Source organism: Ornithorhynchus anatinus, chromosome 1 (assembly GCF_004115215.2).
Source record: "Ornithorhynchus anatinus isolate Pmale09 chromosome 1, mOrnAna1.pri.v4, whole genome shotgun sequence".
NCBI classification, from domain to species: Eukaryota; Metazoa; Chordata; class Mammalia; order Monotremata; family Ornithorhynchidae; genus Ornithorhynchus; species Ornithorhynchus anatinus.
Genome location: NC_041728.1, coordinates 120,248,456 through 120,269,572, shown reverse-complemented (window position 1 = coordinate 120,269,572; position 21,117 = coordinate 120,248,456). Strand labels below are relative to the sequence as shown.

General features: G+C 43.4%; 1 long non-coding RNA gene and 1 other non-coding gene across 2 annotated transcripts; one reads left to right on the top strand and one right to left on the bottom strand.

The window, feature by feature from the left end:
* Positions 1-7,046: 7,046 nt before the first annotated feature.
* Positions 7,047-9,346, top strand: LOC114814753. Its single transcript, XR_003762551.2, has 2 exons — positions 7,047-7,133; positions 8,913-9,346. It is a non-coding gene; the product is annotated as an uncharacterized LOC114814753 (long non-coding RNA).
* Positions 9,347-18,540: 9,194 nt separating this feature from the next.
* Positions 18,541-18,678, bottom strand: LOC114816201. The gene has a single exon (XR_003763970.1). It is a non-coding gene; the product is annotated as a small nucleolar RNA SNORA7 (small nucleolar RNA).
* Positions 18,679-21,117: the final 2,439 nt, after the last annotated feature.

Below are 21,117 nucleotides of genomic sequence, written 5' to 3'. Positions count from 1 at the left end.
CTACCCCAGCACTTAGTACAGTACCTGGCACATACTAAGCACTAATACTATAAAAAAGAAATGAAAATAAAATAAGAATTAATAATTATGGTACTTCATTCAATCATATTTATTGAGCACTTACTATGTGCAGAGCACTTTACTAAAGACTTGGAATGTACAATTCAGCAGCAGATAGAGGCAATCCCTGCCCAACAATAGGCTCACAGTCTAAACAGGAGAGACAGACAAAAAAAAGTAAGTAGTCAGATGTCAGTACCATCAAGATAAATAGAATTAAAGATATATGCACATCATTAACAAAATAAATAGAATAATAAATAGTATATATAAATATGCACAAATGCTGTGGGGAGGGGAAGGGGGAAGAGCAGAGGGAGGGTGTAGGGGCAATGGGGAGGGGAGGAGGAGCAGAGGGAAAGGGAGGGCTTAGTCTGGGAAGGCCTCCTGGAGGAGGTGAACTTTCAGTAGAGCTTTGAAGAGAGGAAGAGAGAGTACTTGCTAAGTACTTACTATGTTCCAAGCACTGTTCTAAGCACTGGGTTAGGTAGATAAGGAGGTTGGGCAGGGTCCCTGAGCCATATGAGGCTCACGCTTTTAATCCCCATTTTACAGATGGGGATAACTAAGGCCCAGAAAAGTTAAGTGACTAGCCTAAGGTCATGCAGCAGACACGTGGTAGAGATGGATTAGAACCCAGGTCCTTGTGACTCCCAGGCTCAATCAGGCTGGTTTTGTTTAATAATAGCAATAATAATCATTATTATTATTATGTTTACTATGTGCCAGTAAGACTGTGAGCCTATTATTGGGCAGGGATTGTCTCTTTCTATTGCTGAATTGTACATTCCCAGCACTTAGTACAGTGCTCTGCACATAGTAAGTGCTCAATAAATACTATTGAATGCATGAATGCCAGGCACTCTACTAAGCGCTGGAATGGATATAAACAATTTGGGCTGGACACAGTCCGTTGTCCCATGTGACGCTCACTGTCTCAATCCCCATTTTACAGATGAGGTAACTGAGTCATAGAGAAGTTAAGTGACTTACCCAAAGTCATGCAGCTGGCAAGAGGCAGAGCCAAGATTAGAACCCACTTCTCATGCAGTGATCTTGACTAGCCAAAGTGGCCTGCTGTGGTAAAGGGCAAGCACTGCTCCACAGCTGGGGGAGATCCTCAGTAAAACCTAAATCACCTCTCAGATAGCTCTGCAGACCACCTACCAGGAATGGCCTAGAAGTTTCTCTCCTGAAAATAGCAAGGATTTTCACCTTCCACTAACACACCAAACATTTTTACTCAAATCTTGCTCTTCAGTTTATTCAAGGGAGCTAGGTTGTCATTAAGCTTATATATTTTTCCCTATCTAAGGTGACCTAATAAAATTGTTCCTAAAAATATAGACTACCAATATAAATTTTTTCTGATGAGACAGGACAGGGAAGTGAGATAGTTTTAACTTCCCCAAGGTCCGATGACAAATTTTAGAGGCAAAACAGTGCAACATCAATTTAAAAATGTCAAACTGCAGTGAAACAAAAGGAGGTTTGAATCACCTTTGATTTATTTCTTCCATAGACCCTTTCTTAGTAACTTAACCAATCAATGTATTTATTGAGTACTTATGGTGGGGACAGCACTGTATGCACTAAGCACTTGAGAGACTGTGATATAACAGAATTGGTAGACACATTCCCTGATCACAAGGAGTTTACAATCTAGAAGGGGAGACAGACATTAAAATAAATGGTGGATATCTACCTAAATGCTGTGGGACTGAGAAGGATGGATTACAAACAGGAACACTGAGGAGCAAAGAAATATTTTGGGTTGGCTGGATATAAACTGTTCTCTTCATAATTACAGCATGTTGTCGATATAATATTGTCCATATTGCCCTCTAGACTGTAAGCTCATTATGGGCAGGGAACATGTTTGCTAATTCTGTTGTATTGTACTCTCCCAAATGCTTAGTACAGTGCTCTGCACACAGTAAGCACTCAATAAATCGCAATATTATTAATAATAATAATGTGATATTTTTAAGCATTTACTATGTGTCAAGCACTATACTAACTGCTGGGATGGATATAAGCAAATCAGGCTGGACACAATCTCTGTCCTACATTGGGCTCACAATCTTAATCCCCATTTTACAGGTGAGGTAACTGAGGCCCAGAGAAGGGAAATGACTTGCCCAAGGTCACAGAGTAGATATGTGGCAGAGAAGGGAATAGAGCCCATGACCTTCTGACTCCCAGACCTGTGCTCTATCCAGTAAGCCACACTGCTTCTCCATCGATTGATTTCACCAACTTCATCAGAATCAGTATCACCAGTAATTAACTGAGCAGCTAGAAGGTGCAAAGTATTGCACCAGAGAGTTGGAAATGTGTAAAAGAAGCAAAAGTGGCCAATCTTGTCTCTATTGGCCAATTCCGTGGGAAGATGGCCTCCACAGCTGTCTGAGCTGGAAATCCAACTTTGTTCACTCCAGGTCTCTGACAAGACTGGAGAGTTTCTATTCAGGGCTGATAAATCTAAAATGGGGCCTCTGGGAAATATTAGCCCTTTCTAGCTGGTACCCTCTCCAACCCCAGTCCCCAATAAAATTCACCCCAGAGTTTAAATGAAAAATTAGCACCTATGGGGGGCATAGACGTAAATCAACCACCACACCAAAGAATGGGAGGATAGGCATTCAATCATATTTATTAAGCACTTATTGTTCATTCATTCAATAGTATTTATTGAGTGCTTATTATGTGCAGAGCACTGTACTAAGCGCTTGGAATGTACAAATTGGCAACAGATAGAGACAGTCCCTGCCCTTTGACGGGCTTACAGTCTAATCAGGGGAGACAGGCAGACAAGAACAATGGCAATAGAGTCAAGGGGAAGAACATCTCATAAAAACAATGGCAAATAAATAGAATCAGGGTGATGTACATCTCATTAAACAAAATAAATAGGATGATGAAGATATATACAGTTGAGCAGACGAGTACAGTGCTGAGGGGGTGGGACGGGAGAGGGGGAGGAGCAGAGGGAAAGGGGGAGAAGAGGGTTTAGCTGTGGAGAGGTGAAGGGGGAATAGAGGGAGCAGAGGGAAAAAGGAGGGAGCTCAGTCTGGGAAGGCCTCTTAGAGGAGGTGAGCTTTAAGTAGGGATTTGAAGAGGGGAAGAGAATTAGATTGTCAGAGGTGAGGAGAGAGGGCATTCCAGGACCACGGGAGGACGTGGCCCAGGGGTCGACGGCGGGATAGGCGAGACCGAAGGACGGTGAGGAGGTGGGCGGCAGAGGAACGGAGCATGCGGGGTGGGCAGTAGAAAGAGAGAAGGGAGGAGAGGTAGGAAGGGGCAAGGTGATGGAGAGCCTTGAAGCCTAGAGAGCCTTGTGTGCAGAGTACTGTACTAAGCAACCCAGAAAGTAGAATACAACAATGAACAGTGACATTATCTGCCTACAACAAACTCACAGCCTACATTGGGGAAGACAGACATCAATACAAATAAAATTACAGATATGTACATAACTGTTATGGGGCTGCAAAAGGGGGAGAGCAAAGGGATAAATAAAATTAAAGATATGAACATAACTGCTTTGGGGCTGAGAGGGGGAAGAGCAATAAAGACACAAGAGAATAAATGAATACCTTGTGTTTGACCTAATTATCATATGTCTAATTCAGTGCTCAGGACAGTGCTTGACATGTAGTAAGTGCTTAGCACTTATCATTAGATAGATAAATGTGTTAGAGCTGAGAGAACATCATCAGAATGAAGAGCTGTGAGCTGCTGATGTTGCATTTCTTGTTCAACCGCTTACACTCAACACTCATATGAGAAGCCACATGGCCTAGTGGATAGAATATGGGACTGGGAGTCAGAAGGACCTGGGTTCTAATCCCTGCTCTGCCACTTCTCTGCTGTATGACCTTGGGCAAGTCACTTCACTGGGCCTCAGATTTATCACCTGTAAAATGGGGATTAAGAGTGTGAGCCCCATAGGGGACATGGACTGTGTCCAACCTAATTAACTTGTATCTACCCCAGATCTTAGAACAGTGCTTGGCACATAATAAGTCTTTAACAAAAGCCATAAAAAAGAATAATCAAAATAAGTATTTGTATGTGGCACTGAATCCCTAGATGTAAATTCAAAATTGCAGATGCACTTGCTATAAAGCATCCCTATTAAAGAAATGACCTTTCTGCTTCTTTATGAAATTATTGGCCAAGTAAAATGAATAATTGAAAAACTAAATCATTCATTCATCATTCAGGGCAAGCCACACTTTTGCTTGCATTATTTGGTTCAATTAGTGCCTTGATTCTCCATTTCTCTTTGTAGAACAGGTCTGAGGTAATTGCTTATAGTTTGCCTGTCACTGTTAATAACTATGCATCACCCCAGGAAGAAAGTACTGCAAGATCCAATAGACATGGAAATTCAAAAATATATATATACACATCATGTACATTATACATAATGTATATGAAATCAATATTTTACATATTTGATTTTTTATACAAAGTATATAATTTAGACTGTAAACACACTGTGAGCAGGGAACATTAGTACAGTGCTCTGCACACAGCAAGTGCTCAATAAATACTGATTGATATGTATAGTTACAAATATATACATCTTTATATATGGATTTTATATATGTGTATTTGTCTTTAATGTTCCAAAGAGACTCCACTGATTGTGAAATTCACCTCATTAAAGGTCATTGCAAGGGCCCACAATCCTGGCAAAACTGTGCATCTGTTGTCCCTTTTTCTGTTTTTGTATTTAAATGTTTGTAGTGCTCTGTTTTCTCCTTTACTTCTTAGTCTCCAATTAGAATAGCGATAAACACATGAACTGAATCAGAAAGATTTTTCATAAATTGAATTCATCTCCCTAGTGGTTCAAAACACTTAAGTCCCAGTTCTTTTTCTCCTCTAAGTTTTCCCCCACGTTTCTGTTTAAAACAGAAGCTAAAGTCATTGGATAGTAATTTCCAAAAAACACACACCATTTCCTTTCTGTAAGATTGGTGTCACACTTCTTGTTTCCAGTAGTCTTTTGTCTTCCTTGAATAAACTACTGTATTTGCATTTGAATTACAGGACTTTTCTCCACACCCTATCCCCTCAGAGACCTAAGAGCCTTCTCAATGACTCAGTTTCCTCATCTGTAAAATGGACCTTCAATATTTCTTCCCCCTCCCTTTTAGACCGAGAGTCTTGTGTGGGACAGGGATACTATCTGAACTGAATATTCATTCATTCAATCGTATTTATTGAGCACTTACTGTGTGCAGAGCACTGTACTAAATGTTTGGAAAGTACAATTTGACAACAGATAGAGACAATCTCTGTCCAACAATGGGCTCACAGTCTGAAGGAGGGAGACAGTAAAACAATACCATCAAAATAGGTAAATAGAATCATAGATATATACATATCATTAATAAAAGAGTAATAAATATGTATAAATATACACAAGTGCTGAGGGGAGGGGAAGGGGTCAAGCAGAGGGAGGGAGTAGGGGTAAAGAGGAGGGGAGAAGGAGCAGAGGAAAAGGGAGGGCTAAGTCTGGGAAGGTCTCCTGGAGGAGGTGAGCTCTCAGTAGAGCTTTGAAGAGGGGAAGAGAGTTAGTTTGGCAGATGTGAGGAGGGAGGGCATTCCAGGACAAAAGTAGGATGTGGGCCAGGGGTCGAGGGAGGGACAGGCAAGAACGAGGCACCATGAGGAGATTAGTAGCAGAGAAGCGGAGTGTGTGGGGCGGGCTGTAGGAGAGAAGGGAGGTGAGGTAGGAGGGGGCAAGGTGATGGAGAGCTTTGAAGCCAATAGTGAGGAGTTTTTGCTTCATGCAAAGGTTGATAGGCAACCCCTGGAGATTTATGAGGAGGGGAGTGACATCCCCAGAGAGTTTCTGAAGAAAGATAATCTGGGCAGTGGAGTGAAGTATAGACTGAAGCAGGGAGAGACAGGAGGATAGGAGATCAGAAAGGAGGCTGATACAATAACCCAGTCAGGACATTATGGGAGATTGTACCAGCAAGGTGGAAGTTTGGATGGAGAGGATAGGGCAGATCTTGGCTATTCCTTGAAGTTGAGAGCAGCAGGTTTTGGTGATGGACTGGATGTGTGGGGTGAATGAGAGAGGATGACACCAAGGTTATGAGCTTGTGAGACGGGAAGGATGGTAGTGCCATCGACAGTGATGAGAAATGGAGAAGACAGGGTTTGGGAGGGAAGATAAGGAGCTCAGTCTTGGACATGTTGAGTTTTGAAGTCAGGGGATCCATTGACCCAGCCAGGCACTAAGGCTAGTGTATTCTTCAACTCCACCCTAATTTTCTAGCCCCCATAAAATGAAATTCCCTTCATTTTCTGTTCTCCGCTACTCGATTTTTATTCTTTCACTTAGATGCCTTTTCCCTAGCACAAGTTCTACATGCCTTCTGACACAGGCTAAAAAATCTCTTTTTTGTGCCACCTCTTTCAAATATTGGCAAGTCTCCTGTTTTTCCACTCCAACGTTGCTAAATTTCTCAGAATCACTGACCTAATCTCCCTCATATCTCGGGAGTCTTCACTACAGAGCACACATATGAACGTGTGTTCTATTGATTCCTTTCTGGAGAGTTCCTGTCTTTTCTCCATCCAGGACACAGGAAGAGACCAGGCTCTGGATTTCTACCTTGCTTTTGGGGCTCCCCTGGAGGAAGCTTCTCTCCTACAACCACCTGTGCTCTTGGGTATGAGAAGGTTGAGAAAGTTTATTTACCCAGGGACCAGAATGCTGTGTCATGAATCGCAGGAAAAACACACTAATACATTGTAATTGCTGTTTTCCTCTCTTTTGCTGCCCACTATTCTAGATTTGTCAGTGAAAATAGTTTAAACCAGACTATTGGATTCTGAGGCCAAGATTTAGACAGAGAAGAAAAACTGTTGGAAATTTTGAGTTAATAAAATAAAGATGAAGCTCTGGAGCCTATGGGTTACCATGGAAACAAGACCATGGACTGTTTCCATGGAAACCATCACAAGGCTTCTCTTCCAGCAGTTTTTTGCTCCTACTGCTCAAGACTCAATTAACCAGGGAGGATTTTTCAGTAATTCAGTAGGTGGGCTGACTAGTGGTCACTTCTTTACCTGCTCTATCCTTCACAGAGGGCCTCTGTAGAACTTTAACCAAATCCATTGACCTCCATTGGACAGGAGAGAGAGAGGGAGTGAGGGAGATAGGTGATAGAGAACAAAACTAATAATTGAACTGGGAGAAGAGATGTTTTTAATTCTCTGTTTCTGAAATATCTATGTTTATCAATTAATTGCACTGAGTGCTACCTATACTTTCAATCATTTATTGAGCGCTTATGTGCAGAGCACTGTATTAAGCGCTTGGAATGTACAATTCAGCAACAGAGACAATGCCTGCCCAATAACTGGCTCCGTCTAAACTATGTGCAGAGTACCATATTGAGTGCTGTACAATACAACAGAATTAGTGGACATATTCCCTTCCCATATGGTACCTTGTGGGGGAAAAAACAACCAGGGAAAGAATATCTATATTAGCATGGCTGGACACTGGGTGAACACATGATCTTGGGCAAGTCATATAACTTCTCAATGCCTCAATTTTCTCATCTGTAAAATGGAGCTTCAATAGCTTTTCTCTCTCCCTTTAAGACTGTGACCCTTTGACTCATTATTATTATGAGGGGAGATTAAAGAAAATCAGGAGAGCAGGATGTGAAGGCAAGCTTTCCTGACACTGCTATGTGCTCAAGTGCACAGGAGGGATCAGAAGCTTTTATGAAATCAGGAAACTCATTGACCCAGCCTGGCATGCACATCCTCACTCAACCCAGCAGAGCTGGGGAAAGCTGGGAAATGGCAGAAGCCAACCTGGCCAACGGCAATTAGGAACAGAGTGGCTTTCATTCATTCATTAATTCAATCATATTTATTGAGTGCTTACTGTGTGCAGAGCACTGTACTAAGTGCTTGGAAAGTACAATTCAGCAACAAATAGAGATGATCCCTGCTCACAACAGTCTCACAGTCTAGAAGGGGGGAGACAGGCATCAAATCCAGTAAACAGGCATCAGAAGCATCAATAAAAATAGAATTATATATACACATTCATTCATTCAATAATATTTATTGAGAGCTTACTATGTGCAGAGCACTGTACTAAGCACTTGGAATGTACAATTCGGCAGCAGATAAAGACAATCCCTGCCCAGTGACGGGCTCACAGTCTCCATTAATATAAATAGAATTACAAATATGTACATATAAACACAAATGCTGGAAGGGTAGGGTGGTAGAGCAAAGGATGTGACTTGGGGCAATGGGGAGGGGAGGGGGAGCAGAGGAAAAGGGGGGCTTAGTCTGGGAAAGCCTCCTGGAGGAGGTATGCCTTCAGTTCAGCTTTGAAGGGGGGACATCTGATTGTTTGGAGGACTTGAGAGAGGGCATTCCAGGCTAGAGGCAAGACGTGGGCTAAAGGTCGATGGTGGGACAGGCGAGAACGAGGCACATTGAGAAGTTTAACACCAGAGGAGCGGAGTGTGCGGGCTGGACTGTAGAAGGAGAGAAAGAAGGTGAGGTAAGAAGGGACAAGGTGATGGAGAGCTTTGAAACCAATAGTGAGGAGTTTTTGCCTGATAAGGAGGGTGATAGGCAACCCCTGGAGATTTTTGAGGAGCAGGGTGACATACCCAGATGACTGGTGGCTTTGGGCAGGGAGTCAGAAACATTGCCAGGTCAAAGAACAGCCAGGAAGGCAGGCCAGTATGGGAGTATGGAGGACGTATTATTCTCATTAGACACAGGTACAGACATGGATTACAATCACTCTCAGTGTCAAACATTTCCCCTCCTTGCACTTCCAGGATAATCTGCTCACTCAAACATGGAGCGTGGAAAACTGAACTACAAGGAACAGAGAGGGAACAGACCTCTGGCTTCATATTTTGGTCCAGCTATCCTCCAGCCTTGACAACTGAGTCCAGGGAAGGAATGGGAAGCAGAGGAGTTTCCTTAGCCCCATCGGAATTTGGGCACCTCCATCCCACAGTTCTGTAATGTTCCTTCAGGGCCTCTTCCCTCTTTTGGAAGCTCTCATGTTCCCCCATCTCTGACCTCTTCTGCCACCATCCTGCTGTTGCAGTGAGTTTACAGAGCTTTGTAATTTCCAGTGACAGTTTCTGTTCTAGTTCCTGTCATTAACTGTTACGGGACAGAGTACCAGAGGAGTGGAGATTGGACAGTTAATTAAACCTGCCTATTTCTCTCAAAAATAAACACCTCTGCTTCTTCCTTTTCACATAGTTTTCTTTTTTTGCTTCTGTTTCCACCTATTCCCTCCTCTGCCTCGAACATGCAAAATAAATCTTTCTGCTTTATTAATAATAATAATGATATTTAAGCACTTATGTGCCAAGCACTGTTTTAAGCACTAGGATAGAAACAAGGTATCCTACTCCTACTTAGACTTCACCTCCTCCAAGAGGCCTTCTCAGACTGAGCTTCCCCTTTTCCCTCTGCTACCTCTCTGCCTCCCCCTTTCACTTCCCCTTAGCTAAGCCCCCTTTCCCCCTGCTCCTCCACCTCTCCCTTCCTCTCAGCACTGTGCTCATTTGCTCATTTGTATATATTTTTATTACCTTATTTATTTTGTTAATGAGGTGTACATCCCCTTGATTCTATTTATTGCTATTGTTTTTGTCTGTCTCCCCTGATTAGACTGTAAGCACATCCATGGGCAGGGATTGTCTCTATCTGTTGCTGAATTGTACGTCCAATCGCTTAGTACAGTGCTCTGCACATAGTAAGAGCTCAATAAATACTATTGATTAAATTAATGAATACAAGGTAATCAAGTTGTCCCACCTGGGGCTCACAGTCTTAATCCCCATTTTACATATGAGGTATCTGAGGCACAGAGAAGTTGAGTGGCTTGCCCAAAGTCACAGCTAAGTGGCAGAGCCAGGATTAGAACCCATGACCTCTGACTCTCAAGTCCGTACTCTTTCCACTAAGCCACACTACTCCTCATTCCTTTAAGGAATGTAAGGCAAAGTACCTGGGTAGGGAGACCATTAAATGGTAAGCCTAAAGTAGGTTTATGACCACCACTTGTGAGGAAACAGGAAGCAAATTTCAATGTGTCAGTATTTGTGAAGTGCTTACTATTTGCCAGGCACTGCATTAAGCATTGGAGTAGATAGAAGATCAGATTGGAGAGAGTTCCTGACCCACATGGGGCTCAGAGTCTTAATCCCCATTATACAGATAAGGTAACTGGGGCACAGAGAAGTGAAATGACTTGCCCAAGGTCACATAGAAGACAAGTGGTGGAGCTGGGATTAGAACTCTGGATCACCTTCACTGTCCACCTCCTTCACTCTTATGCTTGAACCACTCAACGCTGCTGGCAGAAATCTAAACATCAGGCCAACCTTGTCCACTTCAAGTTTGTCCTTTCTTACCTTAACTCGGTTCTCTCCTCTTCCGGCAAAATTATTTCTCTTCCCTTATTGACATCCATGCCCAACGCTCTCATCAGTTGTTCTGGACATTAAACTCCCTCTTCAGGCCCCCAGTTCTTCACCCCGACCCATGATCCCTCACGCCCAACGATCTGGCCACCTACTTTATTAGGAAAATTAACACCATCAGGTCTGAGCTCTCCAAAATCACTACTCCCCCTCCTTTATCCCCCCTCCTCTTGGCTCTCTTTTTAATTTTCCCATCCTTCCCAGCAGTATCTTCAGAAGAGATCTCCCGCCTCACAAGTGCCACCTCCTCCACATGCTCATCGGACCCCATTCCCTCACGTCTTATAAAAACTCTTGCCCCTTCCCTTCTCCCCTCAACTTCCATCTTCAACCGCTCACTCTCCAATGGCTTCTTCCCCTATGTCTTCAAACATGCCACGTCTCCCCATCCTAAAAAAAAACCCTTCCTTGACCCCACACCCCCTCTAGTTATCCCTCCACTCTCTTGTACCTTTTCTTTCCAAACTCCTAGAGCGAGTCATCTACACTTGCTGCCTCTAATCCCTCTCCTCCAACTCTCTTGGACCCCCTCCAATCTGGTTTATGCTCCCTCCACTCCACTGAAACTGCCCTCTCAGAGGTTACCAATGTCCTCCTTGCTAAATCCATCCACTCCTACTCCATCTTAATCCTCCCTGATCTCTCATTTGTCTTTGACACTGTGGACCATCCCCTTATCCTCAAAACGTTATCCAATCTTGGCTTCATGGACTCCATCCTCTCCTAGTTCTCTTAACTCTCTGGCCATTCATTCTCAGTCTCCTTCACGGGCTTCTCCTACTCCTCCCATTCTCCATCTACACTCACTCCCTTGGTGAACTCATTTGCTCCCACAGCTTCAACTATCATCTCTACGCAGATGACACCCAAATCTACATCTCCTCCCCTGTTCTCTCCCCCTCCCTCCAGGCTTATATCTCCTCTTGCCCTCAGGACATCTCCACATGGATCTCTGCCCGCCTCCTAAAACTCAACATGTCCAAGACTGAGCTCCTTATCTTCTCTCCCAAACCCTGTCCTCTCCCTGACTTCCCTGTCATTGTAGACGGCACAACCATCCTTCCCATTTCACAAGCCTGCAACCTTGGTGTCATCCTTGACTCCACTCCCTCATTCACCCCACATACCCAATCCATCAACAAAGCCTGATGGTCTCACCTTCACAATGTCACCAAGATCTGCCCTTTCCTCTCCGTCCAAACCTCTACCATATTAGTGCAATCACTCATCTTATCCCACCTGGATTACTGCATCAGTCTCCTTTCTGACCTCCCTGTCTCCTGTCTCTCCCCACTTCAGTCCATACTTCACTCTGCTGCCCAGATAATCTTCCTACAGAAATGCTCTGGGCATGTCACCCCCCTCTTCACAAATCTCCAGTGGTTACCTATCAACCTCTGTATCAAACAAAAACTCCTCACTATTGGTTCATAGTTCTCCATCACCTTGCCCCTTCTTGCCTCACCTCCCTTCTCTTCTTCTACATCCCAGCCCGCACACTCCGCTCCTCTGGTGCTAATCTTCTCACTGTGCCTCAATCTCACCTGTCCTGCCGTCGACTCCTGGACCACGTTCTACCTCTGGCCTGGAACTACCCTCCCTCCTCAAATCCACCAAACAATCACACTTCCTCCCTTCAAAGCCCTACTGAAGGTTCACCTCCTCCAAGAGGCCTTCCCAGATTGTCCCCCTTTTCCTCATCTCCCCCTCCCCCTTTTCCCTCCTCACCCCACAACACTTGTGTATACATGTACATACCTATGATTCTATTTATTTATATTGATGCCTGCTTAATTTTTTTAATCTGTAAACATATATATATATATATATATATATATATATATATATAAAATTCTATTTATATTGATGCCTGTTTACTTGTTTCGATGTCTACCTCCCTCCTTCTAGACTGTAAGCTCAATGTGGGCAGGAATTGTCTCTCTCTAATGTTGAAATGTACTTTCCAAGTGCTTAGTACAGGGCTCTGCACACAGTAAGTGCTCAATAAATATGATTGAATGAATGAATGAACCCAGGTCCCCTGATGCCCAGACCTGGGCTCTATCTACTAGGCCATGCTGCTTCTCTCTATATCATATAGTTCTTGTTCGTTCATTCAATTGTATTTATTGAGCACTTACTATGTGCAAAGCACTGAAATAAGTGCTTGGGAAAGTATAACATAGCAATAATCTAACCATTACTAAGCAGGGAGTAAATCAGTAATTCATCAATCCATGAAAATTACATAGACAGAAATGCAACTTCCCTAGATCACTTCTAAAGTCCAAGTTAAAGCAGCATGGCATAGTGGGAGTCACAAGGTCATGGGTTCTAATACCAGCTTCATCACTTGTCTGCCCTGTGACCTTGTGTATGTCACAACTTCTCTGTGGCTCAGTTGCCTAATAAAATTAACATGTCTATTGGTATGAAGATGCTAAATTGTTAGTAACCCCCACCAACAAATCAGTCAATGCTATTCACTGAGTGTTTTTAGCAAGCATAACTCAACTAATTACTTGGGAGATAATAATAAAACTAAAATACATTCCTGGCCCTCACAAAGTTTGCAATCTAATAGGGAGACAGGTATACATAAAGAACAAGTATATAATAATTGTGCAATTTGTATGCATATATTTTATTCTAATATATATATATATATATATATATATTGTGTATGAGAGAGGAGCAGTGTGACCTAGTGGAAGGAGCAGGCAACTGCAAGTCAGAGGACCTGGGTTCTAATTCCAGCTCCACCACATAACTTCTTGTGTGATCTTGGGCAGCTCATTTAACTTCTCTGTGTTTCAGTTTCCTCATCTATCAAACAGGGATTCAATACCTGTTCTCCTCCTACTTAGACTATGAGCCTCATGTGGGACTTGATTATTTTGTATCACTGCTTACATAATTGGTGAGGATGGATGCAAGACCATGGTACTAATGTTGGTTTGTGAGTGAATATTAATTGGTGAAGTTTTCATGGATGAAATGAAGTTTCAGTAGGGCTTAGAGGATGTGGAGAGCTGTGTCTGGTGCATTTGAATGAGGAACAACATGAGCAAAGGACAGAGCCAAGAGAAGTGAGGTCAAGATGAAGTATAGAGAGCATGCTTGGGAGGACTGCGAGAGGTAAGAAGTAGAGGGTGAAGAGAGTTGATACAAAGGGAGGGTAGAATTGGTAGAGAACCCTGCTCTGATGCCACCTGTGATTTGAAGCCAAATAAAATATGACCGCTATAATCTATGAGCCTGAATCTAAGGGGTTTCCCAGGAAATCTGGACTCTAGCTAATTGTTTTTGCACAGGCCCCTGGGTGGTATATCATGTCATTATGTCACACTGCATATGTTGTCACTGAGAATTAGCCATGGAGAGAGAGAGGCCAAGAGACAGAGAGAAAGAGATAGAGATAGAGACACATAGAGAGACAGAGAGACAGAAAGAGACGGAAAGAATGAGTACAGAGGAAGGAGCCATGCACCTTCCCCAGAAATGGAATCCCAAATGGCTAAGCCATTTAGGCTCCAGGAGGCCTGGCTGAGCAGTCCATGCCCCTCGGATCAAATGGGGGAAGACGACATGAGGGCTCCATTGTCTCCTTCCCCAAAATGTCCTCCCTGTCTCTTCCCAAGGGCCTCACAGGCCTAATTAGCCCACTCCCCGGACTGTCAGCTTTCCATCGCAACACCAATGAAGCCTGAGCCCACAACCATTCACTCAGTCAGTCTGTCATTCATTTGTATTTAATGAGCACTTTATGTGCAGGACACCATACGAAGCCCTTGGGAGAGTACAGTATTACAATAGACATATTCCCGGCCCACAGCAAGCTGACAGTATAGAGAGGAGTTTACAACCAGCTGCTCTGCCTGCCAATCACATGCAAAAATTGGCCCCAGCAACAAGATGTGCCACAGGGAGGAGGGGATGGGTGGTGCACCTGAACAGGGCCACTGATTGGATGGGAAAGCTGGCTCTATAGAGCCTCAGGATGGCAGGCTTCGCTGGAGGTGGTGCACTTGGTCTATACTGGGAAATTTGGGAGGGGGGCTCCCCCTTAGCTCAGCACCTTCAGCTTCAACCCCTTAAGCCCCTACATTAATCTGTCCCTTCTTATGCCTCACTCTGATGTTCTTTTAAGGCAGAAAAGGTCTTTCATGTGCAGGGTAGGTCAAGAATTTCAAAAAATCATTGAGGAAGCCAGGTAAATATTGTCTTAAGCACTCCTTGCAATGTTTTAAATTGTTTTAGCAGCAGAAAGAGCAATTAAAACAAGTATTACACTTTATAAAAATGTGTGGCATGTGTGCTTCATCGACAACTTTTTTAAAAAATGGTATTTGTAAGGCGCTGCCCGAAGCACTGGGGTAGGTATAAGTTAATCAGTTTGGACATAGCTCATTTTCCACAAGGGACTCACAATAGTAAGCCTCATTTTACAGATGAGAGAACTGAAGCACAGAGAAGTTAAATGACTTTCCCAAAGTCACACAGCAAAGTGGTGGAGCTGGAATTAGAAACTAGGTGCTCTGACTCCCAGGTCTGTGCTCTATCTACTACTCCATGTGGAAAGAGCATGGGCCCGGGAGTCAGAAGGTCATGGGTTCTAATCCTGTTTGCTGGGTGACCTTGGGCAAGTCACTTCACTTTTGTACCTCAGTTTCCTCTTCTGTAAAATGGAGAATGAGACTGTGAGCCCTATGTGGGACAGGGACCTAACTTGCTTGTATCCATCCACCTGATTGCTTAGGATAGTGCCTGGCACATAGTAAGTGGTTAACAAATACCACAATTATTATTATTATTCTCCTCTTCCTTCCACTTCCTCAGGTTACACTGGCACATATGAATTATCCAAGGAATTTAGACCAAAATTATCACTCATCTCAATTATCCAGATATTTAAAGACAGTATCAGGTGAACGAGTCTAAGGAATATTTCTGGGCCCAGTTTTTCAGCTCATTTGTTCTTCTAGAACCTGGCATACTCCTCTTGAAGCAATGGTTTTCATCCATTCCATGTTTTTTATGTTAATTGTAAAGTGTTTCCTATGTGCCAGGCTCTGCACTAAGCACTGGGGTAGATAAAAGAGAATCAGGTTGGACACAATTTTGGTCCCTCATGGGACTCACAGTCTAAGCATGAGGGAGAACAGTTTTGAATCCTCATTTTGCAGATGATGAAACTGAAGCTATTCCCAGGGCAAATATCCAAAACCAGAAAAGTTAAATGACTGGCCCAAGGTCACACAATAGGCAAGTGACAGAGTTGGGATTAGAACACAGGTCCCCCGACTCCCAAGTAATACTCTTTCCACTAGGCAACAATGCCTTAGCAAAATCTCTCAACTCACCTTTTGACATCAGGAATTCCCACTTTGGTTCTCACACTTTAGGTCTCTATTAAATCACAGTAGTTTTTCCAGCTAAATTAGACAATAACTATGTAACTAAAATGTAGAGGTACAGCCAGAGATTGTCTGGTTCAATATCTAATCAATACCTACTATCACACCACAGACACCAGTACCCACGGATGCTGATACTGCTGGAAAGCAGCATGGCCTAGTGGGAATGAATATGGGCTTGGGAGTCAGAGGATGTGAGTTCTAATCTTGGCTCTGCCACATGTCTACTGTATGACCTGGAGCAAGTCTACTTCACTTCTCTGTGTCTCACTTACTTCATCTGGAAAATGGGGATTAAGACTGTGAGCCCCATGTTGGACAAGGACTGTGTCCAACCTGATTATCATGTATCTCACCAGTGCTTAGAACAGTGCTTGTTATATAGTAAGTGCTCAACAAATACCACAATTATCATGATTATAATTGAGTGAAGTGATGTTTCTATTTGTGCTTATGCTAATGCCTTCTCCCTTCCCCCAGGCTAGATTGCAAGTTCTTTGAAGGCAAGTATTCTGTCCACCAACTCTACTGTAATGGACTTTCCCAAAGCTCTTAGTGTAGTGTTCTACACACAGTAAGTGCTCAATAAATGCCATTGATCTTCCCCTTCCCCTCCCCTCAGCTGAGCCTCCCTTTCCCTCTGCTCCTCCCCCCCCCCCCCCCCCCCCCCCCCCCCCCCGACTCTTCCCCCTTCCCTCCTCTCAGCACTGTGCTCATTTGTGGTCTGGTGGAAAGATCACAGGTCTGGGAGTCAGAAGATCTGGATTCTAATCCTACCTCTGCCATTTGCCCACTGTATGACCTATGCTAAATTACTTCATTTCTATATGCCTCAGAGCCCCACGGCTCTGATCCGATTTGTCCAACCCAATTTGCTTGTATCCACCCCAGCGCTTAGAACAGCTCCTGGCACATGGTAATTGCTTATCAAATACCATTATTATTAAAATGGGCATTAAATCATACTCCCTTCTAGACTGAGATCCCCATCTGAGACAGGTACTTGGTCCAAACTGCTCATCTTCTATTCGTTCATTCAGTAGTATTTATTGAGCACCTACTATGTGCAGAGCACTGTACTAAGTGCTGGAATGTACAAATCGGTAACAGAGACAGTCCCTGCCCTTTGACGGGCTTACAGTCTAATCGGGGGAGACAGACAGACAAGAACAATAGCAATAAATAGAATCAAGGGGATGAACATCTCATTAAAACAATAGTAAATAAATAGAATCAAGGCTATGTACATCTCATTAACAAAATAAATAGGGTAATGAAAATATACCCTAGTAGTTGGTACAGTGCTTGGCAAGTGTCGATCACCATTTTAAGGATGAGGCACAGAGAGGCTAAGTGACTGGCACAAGGTCACAAAGTAGGCTAGAGTTAGGACTAGAACATGGGCCAACTCTCCCCTGTCCTTTGCTTTTTCCTTTAGGCTACACTTTATGTATTTACACTGTTATCCCCCACAGAGAAGAATCCAGTGCTCTTTCTTAAGTGTATCCTAGATAGACAGAGCTAGAGAAATAGAGAACTTTCATTTTAAAAAGTGATCCTATTGTCAGTGAAATCCAAACCATGATACCAGTTGTGGATTTTAAAAAGTTCTTGTACGACTGGCAGTCCCTTCCACAGTAATAGGCAAAGAGAGTTATTTGCACAGGACTAAATGAAGCACTCGACAGTCTGGTTTCAAAACAGAAAAACACTGTTTTGAGAACCAACCCTGCATTGGACACCTAAGCCAATGTTGAGAAGCAGCATGGAGTAGTGGACAGAGCACGAGCTTAGGAGTCAGAAGGTCATGAGTCTAATCCTAGCTCTGCCACTTTTCTGCTGTGTGACCTTGGGTAAGTCACTTTACTTCTCTGGGCCTCAATTACCTCATCTGTAAAATGGGGATTCATTTATTCAATTGTATTTATTGAGCACTGTTCTAAGCACTTGGAAAGTACAATTCGGCAACAAATAGAGACAATCCCTACCCAACAATGGGCTCACATTCTAGAAGGGGGAAGACAGACAACAAAACAAGTAGACAGGCATCAATAGCCTCAAAATAAATAAATAGAATTATAGCTATATACACAACTGAAACAAACTGTGAGCTTCACATGGGACAGGATCTTCGTCCAACTCCATTTGCTTGTATCCATCCCAGTGCTTAGTACAGTGCCTGGCACATAGTGTTTAACAAAAAACATCATTAAGCCAAAATTCTCTTTCTTGGAATAAATTAAGCAGCCAATCTGGTTTGGGATATATTTGTCCTGGAAATAGCTGCAGTGAGATGGGACACATTTTTGGAGTAGTAATTTGTCTTGTCTTATGCTGTCGACTCATCTCCGACCCATAGCGACGCCATGGACACATCTCTCCCAGTACGTCCCACCTCCATCTGCGATTGTTCTGGTAGTGTACCCATGTAGTTTTTTTGGTAAAAATACAGAAGTGGTTTACCATTGTCTCCTTTCATGCAGGTAAAACTTGTGTCTCCGCCCTGGACTCTCCTATGCTGCTGCTGCAGAGCACAGGTGACGACTTGTAGAAGATTCCCTTCCCCTCACTAGCCACTGCCCAAGCTAGGAATGGAATGAGTATGCCTCTGCTTGACTCTCCCTCCCGTAGTCGAGACTGGTAGAGTACTTGAAACTCTCCAGGTGCGACCATGAGAAAGGGATAGTAATAATAATAAGGACAATAATGATAATAAAATATTTGTAAGTGCTTACAACATGGCAAGCGCTATTTTAAGCACTGGGGTAGATATAAGTTAATCAGTCAGGTAGTACACAGTTCCTGTCACACATGGGACTCACAGATGAGGCAACAGACACTAAGTTAAATGGCTTGCCCAAGGTGATGCAGCACACAATAGACAGAGCTGGGATTAGAACTCGGGCCCTCTGATTCCTAGGGCTGTGCTCTTTCTACTAGGTCATGCTGCTTCTTCCTTGTCCTTACAGATTCTGTGATATCTAAGTGGGCTCTGTCATTCTCCCAAAAAAGGCCAGGCTTTGGATGGAGTCATCCAAAGAAGAAATCACTACTTGCCTCTCCCTACAGATAAAGCCGTCCTTCATAGCTAAAGACGACAACGTTGACTTGAAATCCACTTATGGGGGGGTTACCTGGCTGAAGTGCCTAATAAGGGATCTATCATGAGCCCGTAGCTTGTACCAACCAGGACTTTCCTGAACCTGGGGGGAGCCTCACTGACAGGTAGTAGAAGTCAAACCACACCTCTGATCATCAGAGTCACTGTGGAAAGTTTACTTAGTTTTTATCAACAGATAAAGGAGTGACACATACATACACTCCACCACCCAAGGATCCCATATCACTCTATGGTCAAAGAAGCCTGTTCTGCCCATAAGTCACTAATGAGTCACTAATAAGGCAGCTTGTTGTGGGCTCACCACATCCCACTCCTTGATCCCTATCAACAACATTCACTCATTTACACTCATTCAGGAGTACAGTTGATGGGGAGATTTACCTTAAGGTTCACACATGAGTGGTGATCAATATCACCATCAATTCCCTCAATAGAGATTGCTCCTGACCAGTGATACAATAACCCAACATCTATACAGCACAATCTTCAAACAAGAGGGAAAAATCTTATCACATATGTGTTCACATCACCATCAATCCCTTAAACAGGGATTTTTCTAAGCCAGTAATAGAATAACCCAGCAACTATATAAGTCATATCACATATGTGGTGATCAATATCACCATCAGTCTCTTCAGTAGGGATTTTACTACACCCGTAAACCCTATATAACACAACCTTCAAACAAGAGGGGAAAATGTTATCACATATATGGTGATCAATATTATCATCAATCCCTTCAATAGGGATTTTTCTATGCTGTTAGCATAATAACACTGGAATGTAGGATTTTCTCCATCTCTTCCTTTTTCTTTGGCTCTATTTGACTAAGCAACAGCAAGACCAATAGGAGGACAAAAGGATAGATCTGAGGGGAGTCCTCGCATCCCCACAGAAGCACAGCATGTGGGATTCTGTTAGCTTCACAAATTATTTCTATTACCCACAGTTGTCAATGAACCTAAGCCCATTAATTTTAAACACTTTCTCCCCCACACTCTTTTTTCTAATAGTTTGTGGGTCATCTCCACCTAGACACTGGTGCCCAAATCCTCTCATGATCAGGTCTTCTGTTGGGAACATGTCCTTTCTTTTCATGGCTTGGACTCAAGCCAGGTGCTCTGCAAAGTATTCACTCATTCAATCAATCGTATTTAGGGAGCTCTTACTGGATGCTGAGCACTATATTAAGCACTTGGATAGTACACTTTGGCAACAGAAAGAGACAATCCCTACCCAACAAAAGGTCTAACAGCTCTTGTGATATCCCGACTGGATTATTGTGTCAGCTTCCTCTCTGATCTCCCATCCTTGTCTCTCCCCACTCCAGTCTATTCTTCATTCTGCTGCCCGGTTCATCTTCCCACAGAAATGCTCTGGACGTGTCACTCCCTTACTCAGAATCCTCCAATGGTAGCGTATCAACCTTCGCGCAAAATAAAAACTCCTCACTCTTGGCTTCAAAACTCTCCATCACCTTACCCGCTCCTACCTCACCTCCCTTCTCTCCTCTTATAGCCCACCCCATACACTCCACTCCTGTGCCGCTCATCTCCTCACTGGGCCTCATTCTCACCTGTCCAGCCATTGACCCCTGGCCCACGTCTAACCGCTGTCCTGGAATGCCCTCCCTCCTTACATCCACCAAACTAGCTCTCTTCCCCTCTTCAAAGCCCTACTGAGAGCTCAACTCCTCCAGGAGGCCTTCCCAGACTGAGCCCTCCCTTTCCCTTTGCCCCTCCTACCCTTCCCATTCCACCTTCTCCTGCCCTCTGCTCTTCCCCCTTCCCCTCTCCACAGCACCATGTATATTTGTATATATTATTTTATTTTGTTAATGGTGTGTATATATCTATGATTCTATTTATCTTGAAATCTACTCCAGACTACTTGTTTTGTTCTGTTTGGCTTTGCTGTCTGCCTCCCCCGTTTAGATTGTGAGCCCATTATTGGGCATGGATTATCTCTATCTGTTGCCGAATTGTACATTCCAAGTGCT